The sequence below is a fragment of the Schistocerca americana genome, chromosome X, assembly GCF_021461395.2.
Source record: "Schistocerca americana isolate TAMUIC-IGC-003095 chromosome X, iqSchAmer2.1, whole genome shotgun sequence".
Lineage (NCBI taxonomy): Eukaryota > Metazoa > Arthropoda > Insecta > Orthoptera > Acrididae > Schistocerca > Schistocerca americana.
The window spans coordinates 921,096,388-921,122,606 of record NC_060130.1 but is presented as its reverse complement, the minus strand read 5'-3'; the positions used below and the strand labels follow the sequence as shown (position 1 = coordinate 921,122,606).

Here is a 26,219-nt window from a genome sequence, read left to right as displayed (position 1 = left end):
GCAATCGCAATAGTCTACAATCCGATCTTCATCAAAGTCGGAAACGTGATTGTACACATTCCTCATCCTTACACGAGGCATCACAACAACGTTTCACCAGGCAACGCCGGTCAACTGCTGTTTGTGTATGAGAAATCGTTTGGAAACTTTCCTCATGTTAGCACGTTGTAGGTGTCGCCACTGGCGCCAACCTTGTGTGAATGCCCTGAAAAGCTAGTCATTTGCATATCACAGCATCTTCTTCCTGTCGGTTAAATTTCGCGTCTGTGGCACGCCATCTTCGTGGTGTAGCAATTTTAAACGCCAGTAGTGTGGTTCATCATCCTTGCCGGTCAGGAAGCCACAATCTCATCTCCAGTGAAACGTAATAAAAGACAATCGTTTGCCTAAGGGCGGATACTAAACCTAATTACGTACATGGTAGATCATCCACAGCATAGTAAAAACCAGTTATGAAGAGATTTCGAATAAGTTTGCATCAATATGACAGTGTAATGCATAAGAAAAACTGTGAACACTCAACGGAGGACAAGGCGCAGTTCCAGAATGAGATTTCACTCTGCAGCGGAGTGTGCGCTGATATGAAACTTCCTGGCAGATTAAAACTGTATGCCGGACCGAGACTCGAACTCGAAACCTTTACCTTTCACGGGTAAGTGCTCTACATCTGAGCTACCCATGCACGACTCACGCCCCTTCCTCACAGCTTTACTTCCACCAGTACCTCGTCTCCTACTTTCCAAATTTCACAGAAGCCCTCCTGCGAACCTGCAGAACTAGCACTCCTGGAAGAAAAGATATTGCGGAGACATGGCTTAGCCACAGCCTGGAGGATATTTCCAGAATGAGATTTTCACTCTGCAGCGAAGTGTGCGGTGATATGACACTTCCTGGCAGATTACAACTGTGTACCGGACCGACACTTGAAGTCGGGACCTTTGCCTTTCGCCGGCGAACCAGGTTCGTAAGAGAGCTTCTGTGAAGTTTGGAAAGTAGGAGTCGAGGTACTGGCGGAAGTAAAGCTGTGAGGACGGTGTGTGAGTCGTGCTTGGGTAGCTGATATGGTAGAGCACTTGCCCGCGAAAGCATACGTCCCGTGTTCGAGTCTCGGTCCGGCACACACTTTTAACCTGCCAAGATGTTTCAAGGCGCAGTTGTTACAAAACCTGGTGTTTGCGTAATTCAAGGATAATCGATACAATTTACAGGATGTGCATGATAGCGACCTACTACGCTATGCACGTCAAACTGCGAGCGTCATAGATTACAGTGATTTCAAAGGATGCCGTGGATGGTTGCATAACTTCAAGCAGAGCAGCAGAATTTGGAAACGAGAGGTAACGAAATTTTAAACAAAGGGACAACTTAACGATGCCTAGCAAACTGTGGAATCAGACCGAAAATTTGTAGATAAGATAAACGAGTTTATCCCTTCGTTCAATAAGAAATTTGCTTTCAACTCCGACCAATCAGGGTTTGAAGAGGAAATGCATTTGAAAGGGACCCTGTAAATTAGAATTACCGAGAGAGTTGAACCAAGATCAACTAACATCAGTACCTTAATGAGTTCATATACAATTATTCGCCGGCCACGGTGGTCTAGCGGTTCTAGGCGCTCAGTCCGGAACCGCGCGACTGCTACGGTCGCAGGTTCGAATCCTGCCTCGGGAAGGGATGTTTGTGATGTCCTTAGGTTAGTTAGGTTTAAGTCGTTCTAAGTTCTAGGGGACTGATGACCTTAGAAGTTAAGTCCCATAGTGCTCAGAGCCATTTGAACCATTTTGAACAATTATTCCGATTGTTAATCTGGATGGGAAACTGGCTGGAAAGCTATTTATTGTGCTGCGAGAATTTGGATGTGCTCAGCATGCTACGATTCTTCCTCGTGAGCGTGATATTGTGAGGGCAGTAATGAATATTTACGTCACAGCAAGTAAAAGTGGAAAAATTGACGTAAGATGATTACTAGTAGGGTATGAGCACTGATTTTGGTCAATAGCTGGTCAAAATAACTTGCTTTTGCTTGATTCCTGGCCTACGTATGAGAATCACACTCCTTTAGAGCAAACTGTCACTCCTGAAGAGTGTGCGACATAGCAGTTCATTTCACCTGGAACCATTGGACAAATTTTGCCTCTGGATGTTTGCTTTTTCCGTGCCTGTAAAATATATTATCACACTATCTGCAGCTATTCATTAAAGGATAGCCTGTTTCACGATAAGCTCCACGACAGACTGTTTCGCATTTTGTTGTATGTCATCATATTCCGTCAGCTTTCATCACTCCGTTACACCAGTACAATTCTATATGCATTCTTTAAGTCTTTAAGAGTGGATACCCAGCTGAACGTCCTAATTCCCAAGAAGTTCGCCTTCGATCTTGATGGTACGAACCTTTGGGATCCCTGTAGTGCGCCATTTTTTTTTCTTGGGTGGTCATAGTGCAAATTAATCTTTTTTTTCTTGAATGTCGATGATGTCCGTTTTGTAATGTGTATTACATACATCCCATAGAAGGCTGACCTCTGCACTCATCACGGCACTCATTTCCGTCGCCTCCTGATGCGTATGGTGAGTCATTAGTAGCTAAAAAATTTTCATGTCGTAATTGCTAACACCACACTTTCAGAGAGACCTGACTAGAGATTGAACTCAAGGGGTTCCTTGTGAATATCGCAAGGAATAGCACTAACGCTAAGATAGCTGTGGAGACTGCATGTGAAAAGAACAGTTAATGAAGAAACTGACCAAATTGGTCACTACGGTCTAACATTGACCGTAGCCACCATAAAAATGTGGGACTGGACATTAAAGATAAAGCCCCATCGTTTCTTATGTCTCTATTACGTTTATTATAACCAACCCTGAACTCTGAAACGACACTGCTGTCGCGTTATTGCTAATCCTCGAAACGAACGGGGTTTAATCCCGCGTGGTGTAGCCATCTGCCAACGCACTGGCACTCTTAGGATGATGTATGGAGGACATTACTCTTCGGCAAAATGAGGTAATCGTTGCAGTTGGGGCTCTTCAGACTGCTGGAGGATCCGTCGCTCCTCTATTTTTGTGCTTCTTGGTGGTCATCGAGACACAATATTTGTATGTAAATGCTATGCTCCTTCTTTTTCCACCGAAAGAAGGCGCTGAGGAACTTTTCAATGAAGTGTCTAAATGTCTGTGGAGGAATGGCAGCCTATTGCTGCTCAAGAGCCGAAATCACAGACGCTAGTGATGTAGATTCGACGCTCGTTCTGGAGTGACGTCAAGGGTCTAATTCATTCCAAAGGTGATCCATCAAGTTCAGGTCGGGACTCGGGGCAGGCCAGTTCATTTCAGGAGTGTTGGTGTCCATAAACCATTGCCTCATAGATGCTGCTTTATAAGAAGGAGAATTGCTATCCTGATACAAAAAAAAGCCTTCGTCTCCGAATGGTTCCCGTACTGTAAGCAGTGCCCAGTACTGCAAAATGTGTTCATATCCTTCCGCATTTTGTGCATTGAGCCCAATAAGGGCAACACTTCATAATCAGGAAAATCTCCCGTAAACCGTAAAACCACACCCGGAATACTTCACTGTTGACACTAACATGTTGGCAGCTAACGCTGACCAGGCGTTTGCTAACCACAAATCTTTCCATAAGATTGCCACAGGGTATAGAGTAATTTACTGGTACCGCCCGGGAGAGCGGTGTGTTGTCTCCACGTCCGTCCATACCGCATCCAATGACGATGTTGTCAGAGGATGACACGGCGGCCGGTCGATTCCGATGGGGCTGCCGGGGCCTGTGGACGGAGTTTATTGTCCGTTCGTATCGCCCTTTATATAATCACAAGTGTCGCTTACACTGACATGCGAGGAGTTGCTTTACCATTGCATCCTATTCCCTTTAACTCCCTAGGCACCGTCAATGTGCTAATCTGACAGTTTATAGGACTCTGGAAATCACGAGTGATTCTTTCTGCTGATTTAAAGTGATTTTGTCCAACCACCCTCCGCAAAGCTCGACAGTCGCTGTCAGTACATGAAGTCTGCCAGGTCTTGTTTTAGCTGCGATTGTTCATTCGCGCAGCAGTCAACTTGGGCAGCTTTAGAAGGTTGAAACGTCTGTGATGAATTTATTACTCAGGTTACATCCACTGACTAGTCGACATCCGAAGTCACTAAGCTCTCCTGACCCACCCATTCTGCTGTTGCTGACTCTCTACTGATATCACAATACTCTTCGCCTCCTTTTATGGCGACGGGTCCGCCTCTCCCGGCATCTGTGAGTCAGCTGCACATTACATATGGGAGTGTGGACACTTTTGATGAAATAGTGTAGTTTGCTCTGATCCCGGCGGAACGCTTTTTGTGATTGCTGATGCTAATGAGATGGCGTTCTTGTCTGTATTACTCGAACATGTAAATTCGTGCAATCTGTTTCATAAATGCAAACTAAGCCAACTTTGCTCTGAAACATAATAAATGACATTTGGAAGAAGTAGGATTTTGTTTGCTGCAGAACATAAAATCACTCTACGGTCCGGATACGATATATAAAACGAGAAAATTGTTATGTTGACCGAGGCAGCTCCGCCCATAAACAAAGAAGATAATAAAAGAATAGTTTCTTATACCAGACCAATCGCTTTCCCTTATCGTGCTAGTCTCGTACGAGCTTCTGTTCATCAATAATGACTTCGAAGACAACCGCTTTCTAAATATCAGGAGGTGAAAAAACTAAAGCAAGATCGAGACGGTTTACTAGAATAAACCGAGATACATTGACTGTTAACAGTCCGGCCCATAGAAAAACCTACGAAAGGCAGAAAACGCCGATCGTATCAAACATAAACAGATACGCGCTAGGTAGCTAAATTACTGAAAGACTAGCAATTTATTGAGGAACATAACATTTGAGCCTGAGGCCATTTACATTTATATATAATCAAAACGTACGTACATCGATTCAAATTTTCAAAAGAACTTGGTCCGCAATACAGTCTATTGGATCGCGCATGATCGACCGATCGCTCCTTCAGCCTGAGTGCACAAGGACATCGGACGCCAGTAATGGAAGGACGTGTAATTGGCACACCCGCCCTTTAGCCGCTAATCACGTCTTTATAAACCGGAACCATTACTTCTCGTCGAGGAAGATGGCGGTTGTCCTAACGAGGCTTAGTGGATCCCGTTACAGCAGTGCTGCCAAAGAAAAGACATTGGCAATGCCGGTATCGAATCCACCAAACGCTCATTTGTGAAAGGACTCAATTTAAATTGCTACTATGGTTACTATAATAAATTATTTGGTTTAAAATATTGCTCCATCAGGAATGTATATTTTACTTTCAAAAGAAGTAATATAAACCCTCGTTTATTTTAAACCCTGACGACTTTATCGTGATTTATGATGCTTTGAATGCTATATCCCACTTCCAGTTCACACTGTTTCTCCTGCTCCTTGCGTGGTCTATACGAGTCTGACTTAAATGTATAATTTGTTTTTTAATACAGCGAAGTAAGTATGGGAAAGTGGTATTTAGCTGCTGGTGAATCTTCTGGGTCGTATGTTCGTAGTCCATGAAACATTTCCGTTCCTAACGTTTCGTACAGTGCTGCGCTGGACCTCTTCAGAGGCGCACCTGTTCCCGCGGAGTCTTACAATTGACGGGTCTGGCATCAGATTGCGCCATAAATGCCGTAGAAAAGGGACGTGGTCGTAGTTTACATGTGATCGGCAGAGATAACCAATGTCATAGATAGAAATAAACTATCGATTGTCGTCTAACGGAGCGATGGAGAATTGGAACATATTTTTTTTCGGAGAGTCACACATATAGACAGATATTTACATAAGAACTCCAGTCGTGATCCACAACAAAAGAGGTGTGTTAAATCGGTGATGGCCTTGCTTATGAAACTATTCGTATCGTGTGGTTTAAAGATATCACGAAATCTCTAAATCTGCATAGTCTGGAGGAGATTTGTAGCCCGAACCAGACAATACGAACCCGGCATACTAACCACTATCCCATTTCGTTCGGAGTATGGTACTATCTACACTGCCGGTGGTTTTTGTTATTCCATGTAATATATTCTTTTGCTATTCCAGTCCCGATATGCCATTTGGGCCTTTTCATACTAGTAATGCAGATACAGCCTGTTGAGAGCTCAAAAGGAAGAACTCGCTCTAGGCGGGCGTTTTACTTTTCGTGTCTTAATGTGCTCTGCCTGTAATATTCATAACAACTTGGGAATTCGTGGCAAACAGGTAGTCTAAGTACTTCACCTCTCGTAATCTCTCTTTGCAAAACCAGGCGTTAAATGACCACCAACAGAAACGCTGTTTACGAGTTCAGCGCTTCAGTGGCGGAGGGGTCACAGAGAAACAAACTTTTTTCGATTTCGAGCGGATAGCGGCGTGGGAGGGGGATGTTTGCGGCCGGTGAACCGAACCTGAAGCCTTTACGAGTGCAGCGTGCTGGCGCTGCGCTTTCGGGCCAAGTCAAACAAATAATTCAGAACTGTTCTCCTCGTGACACCGAAGCAAATTTTTAAAAGCACCATATCGATTGAAAGCAGGATCAGAAACAAGGCAGGCTTAAAATATGCAAGGCACACAAACAGGTCACTCGACGAAGCAGCCGTGCAAAGTTGATGCTATCGAAACTAAAAGAGAGAAGAAGTGGTGAACAGAAAAAAAGAAACGTTGAGCAATACTGTCGACCAAAATTATCACGTCCCGCAGAACACCAGCGACATTAATAAAATATCTCCACACAAGGTCCGAAAATTTCTTGGAAAATGTTCTCCCTCGCTAAGTACAGTAAAGTGACATGAATTTAGAGTTGTGCTTAAGACGGAAGCTGCGAGTCACGTACAAGGAGATTGTACGAGAAGGGCCCAAAAAGCCAATAAACGAGAGAAAATGCAGCGCTACTGATGAAAGTTGAGCGAAAGACCTTAGCTGCAAGTACATTAAGGATTATCAAATAAGATAATGTAATCAGCGGAAGTAAGTGCAGTCGAAAGTAGGGAGTGCTTCAGCCACTGTAGTGCTGGTGTAAATCTCCCTCGGAAGGGGGAAGAAAGACATCGTGAGTGCTGAAGATAAAGTGTGTTCTGCCAGATCCAGTTTACTATGCGACAGTTCAGGTTCCGTAAGGCAGGATAAATTTTGCATGAAGTGAAAGCAGGTGCTAAGTATAACAGAGGAGCGCGTACTGTTGTGTTGACAATGTTACTAAGGATGCAGTTTTGTGTTTCACGAGTACAACCTGCTGAGATGTTAGCCAATAAGACTTGTTCTGGGATATAAAAGAATTATACATCAGAGCTCCTCGATTTATAGTGTGGGTGCAGTATTCTTGTACATCTGTCAATCTCATACAGCGTAGATGAGCGGTTTTCCGAAGAAAACAAAATCATTTAAATACCAACAGCATGTGCATACATGTAATACTGCTTCGTCGAGAAAGTTATATGCCTCTGCTTCGAGTTCAGATATCACCTTTATCTAATCATAATTGATTTGGAAATATATGAAACTATTTAGCTATTGAGCTTTAAAAAACACAGTCAACATTAATTAAGCTGGATTAAAACATGATAATAGACGACGGCAAATGTTTTCCGTTTTAAGATTCAAATGCAGAACAGTTGAACAGTAGTGATTAATATAACACTGAGTACAGTTTAGTTTGTCGTTCAGTTGCGATTGATGACGAAATACGTTCACAAGCTCATGAGTTATTCACAGGGGCAAGGTGAACCACTAGTCTCCCAGTGAAACACCGATTCCCGACAGTGGATATGATATCCACTACATAGTTTGAAACTTCCTGGCAGGTTAATGCTGTGTTCCGGGCTGAGACTCGAATTCGGGACCTTTGCCTGAGTTCGAATCTCGGCCCGGCAGACAGTTTTAATTCTGCCAGGAAGTTTCACATCGGTGCACACTCCGCTGCAAACTGAAAATATCATTCTGGAGTATATATTTTCTTCTCTCATCGGATCACCAAACGTTCCATAAGAGACGTGGAAGTTCAACAGCATGATCGTCAAAGGATACGTGAACACAATTTATCGAAGAAGGTGGATCAATCATAGTAACAGGATGTCGGTTGAAATACACGTCTGACCATCCAGATTTAGCTTTTCTCGGATTTTTCTAATTCGCTTAAGGCGAATGCTGTTGCGGTTCCTTGTAAAGCGCACAGTCCAATTCCATGCTCATCCTTCCTCAATAACAGCTTGTGCTCCACCTATAGTGACCTCATCGTCGACGGGACGTTAAACCCTAGTCAACTTTCTTTCCTGAAAAGTGTTTAGATATTGCTATGTTTGGGAATACGTCAGCATTCTGAACACCATCTCAAACATGAAATGCAATTGCTCACCAATAGTTTCTATATGAATATAAATCGCGCTTGGAGAGGAATACACTCATGCGTACCTGAATCAGAGAGAATTACTTAGTAACGGGTAGTACTCCGTTACGCTGTGATGTTGAAGAAGACGCATAGTAAAACCAACTCCACGGCAGACCGAAAGCGTTAGAGAGCCTTGCATTTCCGCGCAACTCACGGCGATTGGTTGTAGATGGATCCAAAGTGTACACGTCTCTCTCGACGGCACCTGAGATGCAATCGATCAGACGTAGGTACGGCTTCCTTCTTGGACACATAGGTCAACTATATACGTGCGGTCAAGAAGTCATTCAGGTGCAGTTTGGAAGCGACACCGTCGGGCATTAGCGCCTTGTGGTGCCTGCAGCGTACTATAGGCGAAACAACATATGCCCATGGTGACACAATAGGTTCCCACGCCGGCCGTTGGTGGACGAGCGGTTCTAGGCGCTTCAGTCTGGAACCGCGCGACCGCTACGGTCGCAGGTTCGAATCCTGCCTCGGGCATTGATGTGTGTGATGTCCTTAGGTTAGTTAGGTTTAAGTAGTTCTAAGTTCTAGGGGACTGATGACCTCAGATGTTAAGTCCCATAGTGCTCAGAGCTATTTGAACCATTTAGGTTCCCACCTCTCACCATATGAAGCTACGCAATGCATCCATGGGCACTGCCAAAATGTTCAAATGTGTGTGAATTCCTAAGGGACCTAACTGCGGAGGTCATCAGTCCCTAGACTTACACACTACTCAAACTAACGTATGCTAAGAACAACACACACACCCATGCCCGACGGAGGACTCGAACCTCTGGCAGGAGGGGTCGCGCAATCCGTGACATGGCGCCTCAAACCGTACGGCCATTTCGCGCGGCATGGGCACTGTCGAACATGATCGTTTTGGTGGTCCAGTTTTTATGGTATCTGGAGGCATAAGTTGCATTGGCGTACTGAACCTCCAAATCTCTGAACATGGTATACTCATCGGTCAACTTGATGAGGACACACTACTCCTTTCTCAAGTGAACCCACTGAGATGATGCAGTGGTTAGCGCAAGGGATTCGCAGTCACGAGTACGGTGGTTCAAGCCCGCGTCCTGATATCCAGATAACGGTTTGTTATTTTCCCAGATGCGGTCGAATTTGTTCCCCATCCTTTGGTAATCCGAACCTGTGCTCAGTCTCTGATGGCCGCGCTGTCGACGGGATGATAAACTCTAATCTTCTTTCTTGCTTCCATCCTACCTCATGTGCGTCTTTCCAGGGCTGCATTTCGCCTTAATTTAGTTTTTATGGCTGACTATGCGCGACCGCATCGAACAGCGCAGGTGGAGCAGCTATTAAAACGAGAGGACATTCGATGGAAGGGCTGTCGTGTCCGCTACCGCGACTTAAATCCCATCGAGCATGTGTCGGATACATCGAAGAAACGTCATTCAGCTGTCAACCTCTTTAGTGGAGGAATGAAATGCCCTATCAGAAGAACTCCTTAACAATCTTGTGACCACTATGGGAGCACGTTGCAGAGCTTTCTTTGCCGTCCGTGGTAATGGTACACCCCATTAGGAACCATATCTCACTTTTTGTAATGTCCAAGGGACCATAAATCGCGGTGACTGCAGTATAGCTATTGTCTTGGAACAAAAGAATCATTTCTGCTGGTCTCATTACGTATTCCTTTCAGTCACCTTCTGTACTGTACTGTACCGTACTGTACCAGTTCTTTATTTGTATGGGCTCACTCTCATCGATCTATTTTGCTTGGCAGTGACACATCATGTGAGAGATACTGTCGCCCTTTAGTTTTGTACACCAGCGTAGTTAAAAAAAACTGCTAACACATGTACGCTGTACAGATCGTATCAGCATGCATAAATAAAATCGTCATCTGCAGTAAGTCTTTGCAGGTGTATCACAATCTGCTCAAAGAGTCAAACTCTCGCGGTAGAGAGGTGATGCACACGAGTAATGAAATTTGCCATCACATCTTGTAACGTCTGAATAGAAAGGATTCACTTTCCACACAGGGCTACAAGTCAAGTTTGTCCTGCTAGGTGGGATACGTCTGGTAGACAGTGTTTTTCAATGTGCCCCACAAAAACTGTTAGGCCGAAGTCCACACTGATTATCTCCCAGAATCTCTTCCGCATATTGAGCTAACCTGTTATAGATAGTACTAGAGAGATATTTGTAGATTAAATTAAGAAGCATAATTACTCCGTAATTCTAACAAGTATTGTCTCCTTTAGTAAGTATTGGCTAAATTACACTTGAGCTCCACTCTTTGTCAATATATTTCTGATTCCATATAAACTTAATAAGTTATTTGACTCATCTGTGGAGTCCAATTCTTCCATTTTTCAACAGTTCTGCGGTTATTCCATCAGTTCTCGTTGCTCTTGTAATTTTTTTAGAAAGTGTACTTCGTTACATACTTTCCCTTATTTGGATTCCGTCTCTTTGGAACCACAGTGTAATGGAATAGCTGCTCACTTCTGGTAGGACTGCCCTCCGAAATTCTCTCAAATTACACTCTCCAATTACCGAGGTCGTCATGTTTCAAATGGTTAAAATGGCTCTGAGCGCTACGGGACTTAACATCTGAGGTTACCAGACAGTAGCGTCCCCCTTTATCCTTACATGCTGTTATTCCCCATCTATATTCTTGACCTCCTCCTTTAATTTTCTCGGAAAGTTTTCTGCTTTCATTCCTTTAGTAATGCTATACCGTCTCCTGTAATTCTGTCTTTATGGCTACCTCTCTTTTCATTTTACTATGCCTGATTTTATCTCGTATTTCGTTGTAAGCATTTCAGTCTTCCATCCTTTTTCAGTTCCGCTGCCACTCTGCATTCGTCATCATTCCACCCTTCAATTCTAAATCTCCTTATTCTGCGCATCCGGCCTTTGTGGCCGAGCGGTTCTAGGCGCTTCAGTCCGGAACCGCACTGCTTCTGCGGTCGCAGGTTCGAATCCTGCCTTGGGCATAGATATGTGTGATGTCCTTAGGTTAAGTTATGTTTCAGTAGTTCTAAGTCTAGGGGATCAGATGTTAAGTTCCATAGTGCTTAGAGCCATTTGAACCTTATTCTGCGCAGTATCTCTTGTGCTATTGTTGAATGGCATTTTAATAGAGTTCCTTTCAGTACCTATCTGGTCTCCATCATTTTTTGTTTGCAACTCCTGGACTATATTTGTTCTGATATTCTTGACAGTAGACTTATCCTTCAGTTGTTCTGTATTCCATTTATTTACTCTGTTACTATCTGCTTTGACAGCTATGGCAAATGTCTACCTTATTCTAGCTCTTAGCAGGCAATGGTCATATTCGGAATTAGCGCACATTTTCGATATCAGATATTCGGAGGGTGTTCAATAACTAACGCAACACATTTTTTTCTGAAAGTAGGTCTGATTTATTTATGATTCCAATACACCATAATATTCCCCGCTCTTTTGGCTGCAAAATCATATTGTCCATCATAATCTCCGCTCACTGCGACGGGCTTAAGCTTCCTTACTGGGAGGGCCTGTATGCGTGCATGGTACCACTTTACTGGGCTACGTCAGAACCCAAGAGTTGCTGCATCAGTAACCTCACCGTTATCCACGTACTGTTTCCCACGGAGTGATCCCTAAATGGGCAAAACGGATGGAACTCGGAAGGTGCGAGAACCGGGCTGTATGGAGGATAAGAAAGAAACGTCAAATAACGTTTTGAAATCTGCTCTCGGGAGCCCAGATTTGTATGAGGCTTTGCGTTGTCATGGAGAATGAGAGGTTCGTTTGCGTTTTTGTGGGGACGAACAGTCTGAAGTCGTTCCATCAATTTCCTGAGGGTAGCACACTGCACGTTAGAGTTTATCGTTGCACAATGAAGGAGGACATCACAGAGAATGATCCCTTCAAAATCCCAAAACACCTTCGCAATGACTTTAGCGGCGGAGTGTGCGACTTTCAATATTTTATTCGGAAAAGAGGTGGTGTGGCGCCACTTCATGGATTGTCATTTTGTTTCCAGTTCGAAGTAGTGGACGCATGTTTCTTCCTGTGTGATGATGTTCGACAAAAAAGTTTCACGATCTGTCTTACAACGCGCAAGCAATTCCGCACAGATCGTCCTTCGTTGCTCTTTATGATATTATGTTACAATACTGGCCATTAAAATTGCTACACCACGAAGATGACGTGCTACAGACGCGAAATTTAACCGACAGGAAGAAGATGCTGTGTTATGCGAATGATTAGCTTTTCAGAGCATTCACACAGGGTTGGCACCGGTGGCGACACCTACAACGTGCTGACATGAGGAAAGTTTCCAACCGATTTCTCATACACAAACAGCAGTTGACCGGCGTTGCCTGGTGAAACGTTGTTGTGATGCCTCGTGTAAGGAGGAGAAATGCGTACCATCACGTTTCGGACTTTGATAAAGGTCGGATTGTAGCCTATCGTGATTGCGGTTTATCATATCGCGAGATTGCTGCTCGCGTTGGTCGAGATTCAATGACTGTTAGCAGAATATGGAATCGGTGGGTTCAGGAGCGAAATACGGAACGCCGTGCTCGATCCCAACGGCCTCGTATCACTAACAGTCGAGATGACAGGCATCTTATCCGCACGTCTGTAACGGATCGTGCAGCTACGTCTCGATCCCTGAGTCAAAAGACGGGCACGTTTGCAAGACAACAACCATCTGCAAAAACAGTTCGACGACGTTTGCAGCAGCATGGACTATCAGCTAGGAGACCATGAATGCGGTTACCCTTGACGCTGCATCAGACAGGAACGCCTGCGATGGGGAACTCAACGATGAACCTGGGTGCGCGAATTTCAAAACGTCATATTTTCGGATGAATCCAGGTCCTGTTTACAGCATCATGATGGTCCTATCCGTGTTTGGTAACATCGCGCGGAACGCACATTCGAAGCGTGTAATTGTCATCGCCATACTGGCGTATCACCCGGCCTGATGGCACGGGGTGCCATTAGTTACACGTTTCGGTCACATCATGTTCGCATTGACGGCACTTTGAACAGTGGACGTTATATTTCAGATGTGTTACGACCCGTGGCTCTACCCTTCATTCGTTCCCTGCGAAACCCTACATTTCAGCAGGATAATGCATTACCGCATGTTGCAGGTCCTGTACGGGCCTATCTTGATACAGAAAATGTTCTACTTCTGCCCTGGCCAGCACATTCTCCAGATCTCTCACCAATTGAAAACGTCTGGTCAATGGTGGCCGAGCTACTGGCTCGTCACAATGCGCCAGTCACTACTGTTGATGAACTTTGGTATCGTGTTGAAGCTGCATCGGCAGCTGTACCTGTTCACGCCATCGAAGCCCTGTTTGACTCAATGCGCAGGCGTATCAAGGCCGTAATTACGGCCAGAGGTGGTTGTTCTGGGTACTGATTTCTCAGGATCTATGCACCCAAATTGCGTGGAAATGTAATCCCATGTCAGTTCTAGTATAATATATTTTGTCCAATGAATACCCGTTTATCATCTGCATTTCTTCTTGGTGTAGCAATTTTAATGGCCAGTAGTGTAGAAGGTGAGGAACCCCGCCTTCGAGTACCCCAATTGGTGAACGTGTGTGTCAGCACTGCCATCAGATACGTCCAGTTGTGCATCGGGGTGTTTCATTGTGATCCGTCGATCACCGCGAATGAGTGAGTCCGGACGTTAAATTGGTTCAAATGTCTCTGCGCACTATGGGACTTAACATCTGAGGTCGTCAGCCCCTAGAACTTAGAACTACTTAAACCTAACTAACCTAAAGACATCACACACATCCATGTCCGAGGCAGGATTCGAACCTGCGACCGTAGCGGTCGCACGGTTCCAGACTGAAGAGTCTAGAACCGCTCGGCCACACCGACTGGCTCCGGACGTTCCAACATTGCGGAAATCACAGCTGTTTGCGACCGACCGGAACGCAGGAGATTGGACAGGCTTAAACGACTTCGTTGCGATGATGACAGAGGCCTCGTCCAACGGTTCACCGTACTTTTGTTCACTCTACCACGTCTCCGTAGACATTCTGCAAGTGACTTTCCATATCTGTGATGTTCTGGTTTTTCTCCAAAAGAGACTCAATGATGGCTCTCTGCTGGATCGGATCTGTGTTATAGACGCCGTTTGGAAGGCTACTTATGGCACGGCCACCTATCGGGAGTCTATAAAAGTAAAGGCGCCGAAGCAGGAATATTCCACGATGTCCCACAACAATTTCTTTACCCGAAATCGGTTGAGGAAAAAGGTGATGTATTACTTGTTGAACGCGTCTCTATATGGTCTGCTCGGTTTGCTTCATTTTTTCCTCGTATTTTCGAGGTCCCGTTGTGGATATTTTTACTCGGGTAACAGGTACGTAATGCGTTTAACTTGTTCGCGGCAGCAAACTGCGAACCTTCATACTTTTATTACTAGTTTCTTCATACAGACTTCCGTACTCATGTTAAGTTCCAAATTTAAGCACCTGTATATCCATATTCCTGGTTCTTAACGTAATTCGTCTTCGTAACAGGAGTGTGGCGTTCCTTGTTAAATTATTCGCGATGGCAGGATTTCGACAAAGTACGGGTATCAACCACGCGCTCAACCACCAACCTGGAGGATCGGAGTTTCACTGAAAGCTTAACTCTCCTAGGAAGACGCCGACACCCAACCCAGTGTTGTGGAACACACTTAGTCTGGCTCCATCGCTGAGGCCAAACCGGCTTGGGCGAGCCTGCCAGTAGCTACGTTCCCGCGACATAGCTCCCAGTTTCCTCAGAGCTGCGAAGATATCCCGGGAATAACATGTGATTCGGATTCCTCGTTAAAGTGTTCGTCCCTTTTCCTACTAGGATTACTTGGGTAGGTTAGGGAGACGTGTGTCGTCGATGTGGAGTTGAACTGGGAGTCCAGCACCAGGCCGTTGAGCCATACGGAATAATTATCACCATCAGGTAGTCCGATCACACACATGACACGGTGTCTCGTGAGAAGCCTACGGCCTGTGTAATCTCGGAAACAGTGTCCCATTAGTTGGGTTCAACAAGGCCAGGATAAGAGGAGCTTTGTCGTGTGTCGTACCAGCTCTGGTCTGTAATATGACGCCGAAGAGAAGTAAAACGTTAGACGTCATAGCAGTCACGTGGCTCACCAAACAGCATCAGCCAGCATGGCAGCAGCAACATTGTTCTTCAAAGTTTATCACCTGTTCTCTTATTTTTTTCAAAACATCTTATGAGTACCCTTTTGACGACATGGAATCTCTCCATCTGTGGGATGATGTTAAAAATAAAACTTCATTATCAGTGAATTCCAGCAGGACACGCTTTGTCTCCAATCGTGAACGGAGCACTGCAAACTGTGTACACCGTTCTATCAGTCTGTCAGCACCTCTCGGAAGGTCATTTGAAGCTTACACCGTGTGCTCAAAGTCACTTATTGGCAGGAAGGTTCTTCAGCACATCAAGTTATCAGGCGGGGTTGGGGTTGTTTGGGGGAAGACACCAAACAGTGTGCCAGCCGCTGTGGTCGAGCAGTTCTAGGCGATTCAGTCTGAAACCACGGGTGTGCTACGGTCCCAGGCTCGAATCCTGCCTTGGGAATGGATGTGTGTGATGTCCTTATGTTAGTTAGGTTTATGTAGTTCTAAGTCTAGGGGACCGATGACCTCAGATGTTAAGTCCCATAGTGCTTAGAGACATTTTGAACCAAACAGCGAAGCCATCGGTCTCCTCGCATTGGGGAAGGATGGGGAAGGAAGTCGGCCGTGCCTTTTCAGAGGATCCATCCCAGCATTGGCCTGGAGCGATTTAGGGAAATCACGGAAAACGTAAATCAGTATGGCCGGACGCGGGATTGAACCGTCGTCCTCCCGAATGCGACTCCAGTGTGCTAACCACTGCGCCACTTCGTTCGATATATCAGGAGGTATAGCGTACTTCACAGCGACGTCTTTCGAGCATTCAGCTGCTATCGTGGGACACAAAGCAATGACGATATGTCTTGTAGTGCTATCCCACAGTCATCAACACAGTTGATACCCACTGCCCACAAATGATGGCTCGTGTGTGCGATCAGCAGAAAGCAACATAACAGCGCCCTGCCGTTTCTGAGGCAACTGGGAGAGCTGTGTTGTCCCAGAATGTGCGAAAAGGCACCCACACGATCAGTTTTAATCTGCCAGGAAGTTTCATATCAGCGCACACTCCGCTGCAGAGTGAAAATCTCATTCTGGAAACATCCCCCAGGGTGTGGCTAAGCCACGTCTCCGAAATATTCAGGAGTGCTAGATCTGCAAGGTTCGCAGGAGAGCTTCTGTTAAGTTTGGAAGGTAGGAGACGAGGTACTGGTAGAAGTACAGCTGTGTGGACGGGGCGAGAGTTGTGCTTGGGTAGCTCAGTTGGTAGAGCACTTGCCCCCGAAAGGCAAAGGTCCCGAGTTCGAGTCTCGGTCCGGCACACAGCTATAATCTGCCAGAAAGTTTCAAGATTAATAACGTTTGTTTTATTTAAAAACTGTATACTTAAAAACATTTGTTTTATTTAACAAACTAGGAAGCATTACTTTTTAATACACCCTCGAAAATAAGATGAAGCCTCAACTAATTAGGCCCTTTTTACAACCTAACAGGCAGCAAACTAACTTAAGCAGAGTGACTGTCACAACACCAGTGAACTCCACAACACCCTCAAAATTTGCGACATACTGAAACATCACAGGTATAGACGTGAAGAAGTTACTGGAAGAATGGACACAAGTGGGCATTCTTCAGTAAGCACCAGCATTTACCGGGTGGTTATAATAAAACTTTCGCTACTTGAGAGGGCCCCCACGACAAACGAGTTACGGTAAGTCGAAGAAACTTTGTGGAATCATTTGTAAGGACATGCGGAATAGAAATAACGAATAAACCGTGGGAAGAAACACATTTAATATCAGCATGAAGAGGTAACATCAGTCAAATGCGTGCCATGATTAAGTGGCTCGTTAGAAACGTTGCTCAATGTGACGACCATTTGCATTCACGACAGACTGGAACCGCACTATCGAAATCATTTCACAATTTTGTGCAGCGCTTTTCGAACAGTTGACAGTGGAATGGTCAGCCGTCTGGACACAGCTCGAGCGCTGCTTGAAGATCGCAGACTGTGTCCAGCATTCTCAGCAATGGCGACAGTAACTCTTCAACAATTCTTGCCACAATTGGCCGTCAGTGTCTGCCATGAACTATTCCCAACTTGTCATTCAATTCGAACTTCCTAATCATGTTGATCAACCCCAGTGGGGAAAGAGGACCTCTCCGTATTCCTTCAATGAGTCAATACTCCAAAGAGCAGCAACAGTATTGGTGTTGTTACGATGAGACAGCTTTCCAGACCCACAATGAATGGCTGCAACTGTAATGCACACCAATCCTTGTGTTTCAACCCTACGTCACCGTACCAGTACCGGCAAGACATGACATCAACACTAATAACAACGCAAATCCTGCAAAGCATTGTCGGAACATCATTCGTATAAAGTTGGGTACCCACATGGTAAATAGTTTTCCATATACACTGGCTCAGAAGGCAAAGGTTTACTCAAAACCACCCTGTATTTAACGATACAAACACTTAACACACCAGCCGGCCGGTGTGGCCGTGCGGTTAAAGGCGCTTCAGTCTGGAACCGCGTGACCGCTACGGTCGCAGGTTCGAATCCTGCCTCTGGCATGGATGTGTGTGATGTCCTTAGGTTAGTTAGGTTTAATTAGTTCTAAGTTCTAGGCGACTGATGACCTCAGAAGTTAAGTCGCATAGTGCTCAGAGCCATTTGAACCATTTTGAACCTAACACACCTTCATTGACAGAGGTCGACCATTTACCTGAAATAAAATGAGTTATTTCAAATGACACAGGTCTGAGCACACCATTGCTGTAGGTAAAAAAAAAACATGGTTCAAATGGCTCTGAGCACTATGGGACTCAACTACTGTGGTCATCAGTCCCCTAGAACTTAGAACTACTTAAACCTAACTAACCTAAGGACATCACACACACCCATGTCAGAGGCAGGATTCGAACCTGCGACCGTAGCAGCAGCGCGGCTCCGGACTGGAGCGCCTAGAACCGTACGGCTACCGTGGCCGGCGCTGCTGTAGGTAAAGGCGAATCTAATTGCGATAGATGTAGATTATCTGAACAGGTTTCGGAATCGTAACATGCATCCCCGTCAAAGTGCATTAACTATCATGATGAGCATTCCTTGTGGAGCAAAGAATCTCTTTACATGCCGAGAAGCTGAATTTCGGAATCAGAATGTAACCGGAGAAATTCCTTATAGTGGAGTGAAACTAATGTTCAAGGCTGAGCGGACTCCTTGCCTTAAAATCTTATTTGGTACATCTCCGAAGAAGCTTTTATGTACAGCTAATGCTTCTACACAGTGAGGTTTCTGCCACATATATCTGCATCTGCAGATTCACTTGCAAGCTAATAAGTGTTACGTTGACTATACCTGCATCCAAGCCGACGGTGAGTGCAGTAGTAAGCAGTACTTAGTGAGATATGGCTATAACAGCACAACAGTGTAACACAAAAGCATCCACTTCCAAACAGAAAACACCAAATATAAACAGCGAGATTCCTACAGGAAAGAACAGAGGAAACGCGAAGTCGGCCACCTCACAGATGGTGTATCGAGGAGCACCCTCTTTATCCCAGAGTACAAATAATTTGGTAGAACTCACTGCTGATATGGACAAACCAAGGAGACTCTTACTTCTCCTCCTAAAACCACTTCAACAAGACAGAAGACAGAGGGAAAGGATATCGTCAAGCGAATCAGAACTCCTGAACAAGAATTCAGCATCTCGACTGACGAAACTCGGAAACTTGTTTATCACGATGCTTCCACAAACACTACTCTGTGGCCTCTCATAGATTACGCGTGCAGGGATATTCCTCAGCAATACATCTAACGCATTTTTAATTCCATATTATGTCGTTTAGAGGCTCTGGCGGCAGCACGTGAGGCTTCACAACGTACTAAATCCTCGAAGTCAAATGTCACTTACAGTTCCGCAAACCTAATCATTTATGTGTTATTCTGTATCAAATCTACAGCATACCCTTGATTCCAATCATATATACAATTCCCAGTTTTCAGTTCTCACAAATACTTGTGTAGCTCTACACCTCCCATCGCCTATCACTGTACTTTCATCTCTTTGTTTTCTTACTTCCTAAGCGACAAAACATTTATTTAACACTACAGTCTAGTGACCTGAACTTTGAGTTTTAGGGGTTAATATATCAAGATAAGTGAGATGTAAGTGAGAAACAGGGTCACACGCTATCGAGTGAGAACTTTTAGGATCGATATAAATACTGAGTCTTTATAGTCCTTAGTTGGACAGGCTGCATCCAGAAGGATTCATATATAGCGATTGAATTCACAGTGACAAAATTCCTGAGATCTCTCTACGTAAAAGTGAAATGATTGAATGGAATTGATGGCCGGCAGACCCCACCTGAAGTAGTTCGGCTTCCAGTTGGAAGTCTTTCCAGGTGGCGCCACATTGGGCGATTTGCGTGTTGATGAATATGGAATTATGAAGACAAAACGAGACCCAGTCCCTAGGTGGGGAAAATCTCCAACATAGACGGAATCGAACCCAAGTCCGCTGCACAGCACTCAGATTCGCTAACCGCTCAGCTGAGGAGGCCTACAGTGCAAGTCCTAGGATCTGAATGTGTTTTGCCTGCTACCATTCATCGACGAACGAATAACGTGTACGAGTACGTGGACGACTGAGTGACATTTTTCCCAGTTGTATTCATCGAAAAAGCTATCCGGAAAGGGGAAGCTACAGTACAGTCTTTCATGGTTGTCAATGAAACATATATTGTCGCAGAAGACAATCTAGTCACAGTGGTTCAATGAAAGCTGGCTCAGAACCCTATTCCCACTCACAAATATGCCTTCATAATAATCCACAATAGGTTGCAGTAAGGATAAGAGTCAGGAGCTAAACCCGAAATTAGACTCTAAGAAAATAAAAAAAAGATGCATCATAAAGGAATTATCCGAATGGGAGGGAAACAGTTAGATAAGATGTACACGAATAGGCAAAAATATGATCATAATTTCAGAAAAATTAGAAGTCTTATTCAACAGAAAGAGATTCACAAATTGAGTAAGTCCATAAAGCGTTGGTCCATCTCTGGCTCTCAAGCAAGTAATTACTTGCCCTGACTTTATTGATAGAGTTGTTGGGTGTTCTCCTGCGGGAAGCCGTGTCTAAATCTGTCCAATTGGCACGATAGAGCGTTAAAATCCCAGGGTGATTGGAGAATCCTGCCTACGATGCTCCAGATGTTCTCAGTTAAGGACAGATCTGGTGACCTTGATGGCCAAATTGTGGTTTGGCAAGCACGAGGATAAGCGGTAGATACTCTCGCCGCGTGTAGATAGGCATTATCTTGCTGAATGGATGGCTTGCCATGAATCCAACAAAACGAGGCGTAGAATATCGTCGATATACCGCTGTGCTGTAAGGGCACCGCGGATGGCAACCAAAGAGGTCCTGCTATGAAAAGAAATGGCAGTCCAGACCATCACTCCTGGTTGTCGGGCTGTACTGCGGGCGACAGTCAGGTTGGTGCCCCACCGCTGTCCCGGGCGTCTCCTGCCACGTCTTCATCCTGGAATTGTCTTTAGTGATCAGTCCCGCTTCGAACTGAGCCCCGATGACCAGCGAAAACACTTATGGAGATGCCCCAGACAGTGGTAAGATACCAAGCTCAATGACGGCGCGACACCTAGGAGTAATAGTTTTGGGTGTCATTGTTTATCATAGCAGGACAACTTTGGCTGTCATCCGCAGCACAAGTAAGGCACAGCGGTATGTCGATAATATTAAACGCCCTGTTTTGTTGCCCCTCGTGACAAGCCATCATACACTTACATTTCAGCAAGATAATGCCCGCCCGCACACGACGAGAGTTTCTGTTATTTGTCTTCGTGGTTGTCGAACCCTAGCTTAATCATCATGGTCGCCGGACATATCCCCAACTGAGAACGTTCGGAGTATCATGGGCAGGGTCCTCCAACCAGCTCGGGATTTTGACGATCTAACGCGCCAATTGCACAGAATTTGGCACGATATCCCTCAGGACATCCAAAAACTCCGTAAATCAATGCCAGACCGAATAACTGCTTATATGGGGATCAGAGGTGGACCAATCCAAAAAAGAAAAAAAGAAAAAAAATGTTCAAATGTGTGTGAAATTTTACGGGACTTAACTGCTAAGGTCATCAGTCCCTAAGCTTACACACTACTTAACCTAAATTATCCTAAGGACAAACACACACACCCATGCCCGAGGGAGGACTCGAACCTCCGCCGGGATCAGCCGCACAGTCCGTGACTGCAGCGCCTTAGACCGTATGATGGACATGTACAAACAAACAAATGACAACAACTTCAGAAAAATTGGATTATTTATTCAAGAGAAAGAGCTTCACAAATTGATAAAGTCAATAACGCATTGGTCTTGCAGTCATGGACTGTGCGGCTGGTCCCAGCGGAGATTCGAGTCCTCCCTCGGGCATGGGTGTGTGTGTTTGTCCTTAGGATAATTTAGGTTAAGTAGTGTGTAAGCTTAGGGACTGATGACCTTAGCAGTTAAGTCTCATAAGATTTCACACACATGTGAACATTTTTTTGTCCATCATCTCTACCGATTTCCATCCCATTCGGCATAAGTCCTTCAGTGGACATCTTTTTTGTCTTAGGGTGTATTTAACATATGGGTAGAATCATTTCAGAATGGAAATGATACATATTTGTTAGGAAAGCAAACCAGCAATACAGCACACAGATGCAACATGGTTCTTAGCCACACTTAAAAATTAAAAAAAAAATCCGAATTTCAGGCTAATTGATTTTCACAGGATTATGAAACTCATAATGTATAAAGATGCCGACAGATGCAAGGTAAAATGTCATCCATTTCGAACCTGTTCATGCTACCTTCAAGTACAAAAACATCAAAATATTATGATTTTTATTCAGTATTTTTCTGCTATGGAGCAGCGCTTAGCAAGATTAGTTAGATACGCTTTAACCTGTGTGATTCAAACCGCTCCTTCAAAAACAAACAGAAAACCGTGACCGTTTGCATGAGGTCATATTTTTTCAGAGCAATGCAAAACAACACACGGTTCCACGTACCACAGAAACCACTCTCCACACCGAGCGAGGTGGCGCAGTGGTTAGTACACTGGACTCGCATTCTGGAGGACGACGGTTCAATCCCGCGTTCGGCTATCCTGATTTAGGTTTTCCGTGATTTACCTAAATCACTCCAGGCAAATTCTGGAATGGTTCCTTTCAATAAGGCAATGAAGCATTGTTCAGGCAACTTCCAAAAAAGTTTAGGAATAAGGAAAAAATTTAAAAAGATTGACTGGATGACGAAATTTGTTTGGTGATTGTTTTGAAAAGCGCTTATCCGGAGAGGAAACAGAATAAACCTCGTTTCATTTCCATTTGGCTCAGCTTCGTACTTTCCACCATTAAAGTAGACTTAAGAAAATACATCGTTCTGGTAACACTCAGAGTTCGCAATCAACCCGATTAAATTCCTATACACTTACGGAAGTTCATTATTGATCACTGCATGAATCATAAGGGTAACTGTTTAAAAACGACACAGCTTTGTATAATTTTGCTACAGTTAATGATATGTAAAAAATGCACTAACTGTTGAAAACAGTTACCCTCTTAACTTCAAGAATTAGCTGTTGTTGACATGTTAACATTACACACGAGCACGATCGTCGTTCGAAAGCGGAAACTGAACCAGTGATGTAACTTACGGGAAACTCTGTTCTCAAATATCATGGACAACCAGACAGAAATCACGCTTATTAAAAAATGACATCATTTTAGTCCTTTAATTGCAATTGAAATCGATTTAATTCCATTCTCCATTGAGTAGCTTGGACAAAAGAATACATTTCTTCGGATTACATCAGCAGAGTGTCCTTTTATTGGTATCAGGCTGTATAAGTATGCGTTTTATTCCTTCGCTTTATATTCACTGCTACTGGAAACGCGAAACTACTGTGCATCTTGGTCCCGATGTGCAGTTAAATGAGACTCTCTGAAACAGATATATTAATAAACATGAAGATTATTACTGTGATGCCAAAGGGATATTGTCGGCGGTAATTCGTGGTACGGAACAAAGGACGTTTTCGCCAAGCTATCCTACGAAACGTCCTGTTTCATAAAATTCTGCAATTAAATTTTTCAGCAAACAAAACTTTTCGAACTGTGCCGCAGCTACCACTGACAAAGGGGTAGGGAGCTGAAATCCAGCACAAGAACAACTAATACAACTCTACATTTCTGAAGATCGCCGCTGTGTTAAAGTGGTCGATTAGTGAATTCTCAATTTTTATATGAAGTATTAAATATGCTTAATCATCTTGCTGGTATTGGAAGTTCCTGTTGACGTTTCCTCCGTATTTGTGAATTAAATCTGTGTTTTTAAACTGTCTCCTGCAAAAAACAATACGAGTATATGTCTTTTTTCTACTAAGCCTCAAAAGGTCGGTGTACAACCTCCATTTCCAGATTATTTTATAAAGAAAAACCAACACCCAAACAATCTTGAAACTGATCTCAAGATCCTCAGAAAAAGCAATGGTCTGTAACAAACACATACACAATAGGAGAATTACCTCATAAAATGCAGTAGTATAAGGAAAGAAAGTTTTGTATGAATACACGACACTATGCAACGAAACACCTTTTGAAAAACTTAATGAATTACGCTAAAACATTTTATCCAAGAAGATATAATATATTTAAAACCTTGCATTACCAAAATCATATACGCACACACACAGGTACAATGGACAAATGCAAAACGATGTACAAGTGGGCGGCGACAATGACATAGCCTCTCTCGTTGAGTGTGGCACGCGGGCCGCTGTGGCCGAGCGGTTCTAGGCGCTTCAATCCGGAGCCGCGCTGCTGCTACGGTCGCAGGTTCGAATCCCCCCTCGGGCATGGATGTGTGTGACGTCCTTAGATTAGTTAGGTTTAAGTAATTCTAAGTCTAGGGGATCAGATGTTAAGTTCCATAGTGCTTAGAGCCATTTGAACCATTTTGTTTATGAAAACGTGTGATATCAGGTGAGGGTGAAGTGTAAAATCGTGTAAAGAACGTGTATGTAATTACAACCAGAAACAAACCAAAGAAGCTTATTTAGACGGAAAGTAAAAGTATAGAACACACGCTACTACGACTACTACTATTGGAAATGAAGTCCCATGCTTCTTGGCAGAGTGTAGGTGAACAATGCGGGAGACCCGCACCACCGTACTAGGCAAGGTTTTAATGGAGGTGGTTTGCCGTTGCCTCCCTCTGACAGTAATGGGGAAGAATGATGATGATGAAAACGACACAATACCACCCAGTCATCTCGGGGTAGGTGAAAATGCTAGAGCCCGCCGGAAATCGAACCCGGAACCCCGTGCTCGGGAAGCGAGAAGGCTGCCGCGAGCGGCTGACACTACTAGTATTACTACTCTCTAACAAGTATTTCAAAAGTAATAAGTCTTTAAATAGATTTTTCCGTCTGCTGTGGAAATAGCATGCATTCAGAGCATAAAGAGACACAAATGGAAGCTGAATTGTACAAATAAACTTTCACAATTAATGTGACTTCAGGTGAGCAACCAAACTAAATAAAAAAGCACATATTTAAGTTCTTACGGCTGAAACAGAAACAAGTATGAACATAGTGTAATGCATTGTCTGAAAGAGAATGTGAGGCACCCAAAAGCGGTGGAGGAAGCGAAATGAAACTTTATGGCTTGAGAGAGTATACGATGGTACTTCAGTGATTATAAAGTCAAGTCAAATTTAAAAAGATCTTGGTAGCATGTGTGATCTAATAGCGTTGGGAAGCAGTCATAAAACCGCTGTATTCTCTGCTTAGCCAACATGGTCCACAGCTGTTGTATCTGGTATTTGGTATTCCAGATACTGAACTGTGACGGAGTTGACGTCAGAGTTAGTCACACATTCTCTCTCTATGGGTCATATCTGGTGATCTTGCTGGCAATGGGTATACATCACCATCACGCAGACTTTTCATAGAGACAGATGTCATGTACGAATGAGCATTATCGTAATGAAAAATCACATCACTGTACTGTTGCATAAGAGGTAAAACGCGATGACACAAGATATCCATGACGTACCCTTGTACCGTTGGAATGGCGCACGAAATGTGTTACCATTTTGTTTTTGAATATAAACTTTATTGTCAATACAATCTGAAAGGAACATATACTACAATGAACAGCCGTCCATGGAGATTTGTTCTAACCCAGCATATGCTCAATATGTCCACCATTTCGTTGCCTAACTTTCTTCAAATGAACACAGAAGTTAGTGATTACGCTACGGCACATATATTCCGTAATTTCACTGCAAGCTTGAAGAATAAGTCTTCTGAGTTCCATTAAATCACGTGGACGCATCGGGAAAATTTTTTCCTTTAGGTACCGCTAAAGAAAAAAGTCACATGGATTGAGGTCTGGACTATCGGGGGGCCAATTTTGTCCGTCACTGAAGCGACCTGGAAACCTAAGTGAAATGATCCGCATGTCGAAATGCTCGTGTAAAAACTCGAACACAGTGTTTGCAGTATGTGACCTTGCTCCATCTTGCATGAACCACTGCGTGTTGAAGAGCAAGGCAGTTGCAAGAAGCTGTGGAATGAAGCTATTGTGAAGCATGCTCAAATAACTCTCGCTGTT

The 26,219-nt window shown here is 44.1% G+C and overlaps 1 non-coding gene across 1 annotated transcript; it reads left to right on the top strand.

Annotated features, from left to right (window-relative positions):
- Positions 1-16,774: 16,774 nt before the first annotated feature.
- Trnas-cga lies at positions 16,775-16,849 on the top strand. The gene has a single exon. It is a non-coding gene; the product is annotated as a tRNA-Ser (tRNA).
- The last annotated feature ends 9,370 nt before the right edge of the window (positions 16,850-26,219 follow it).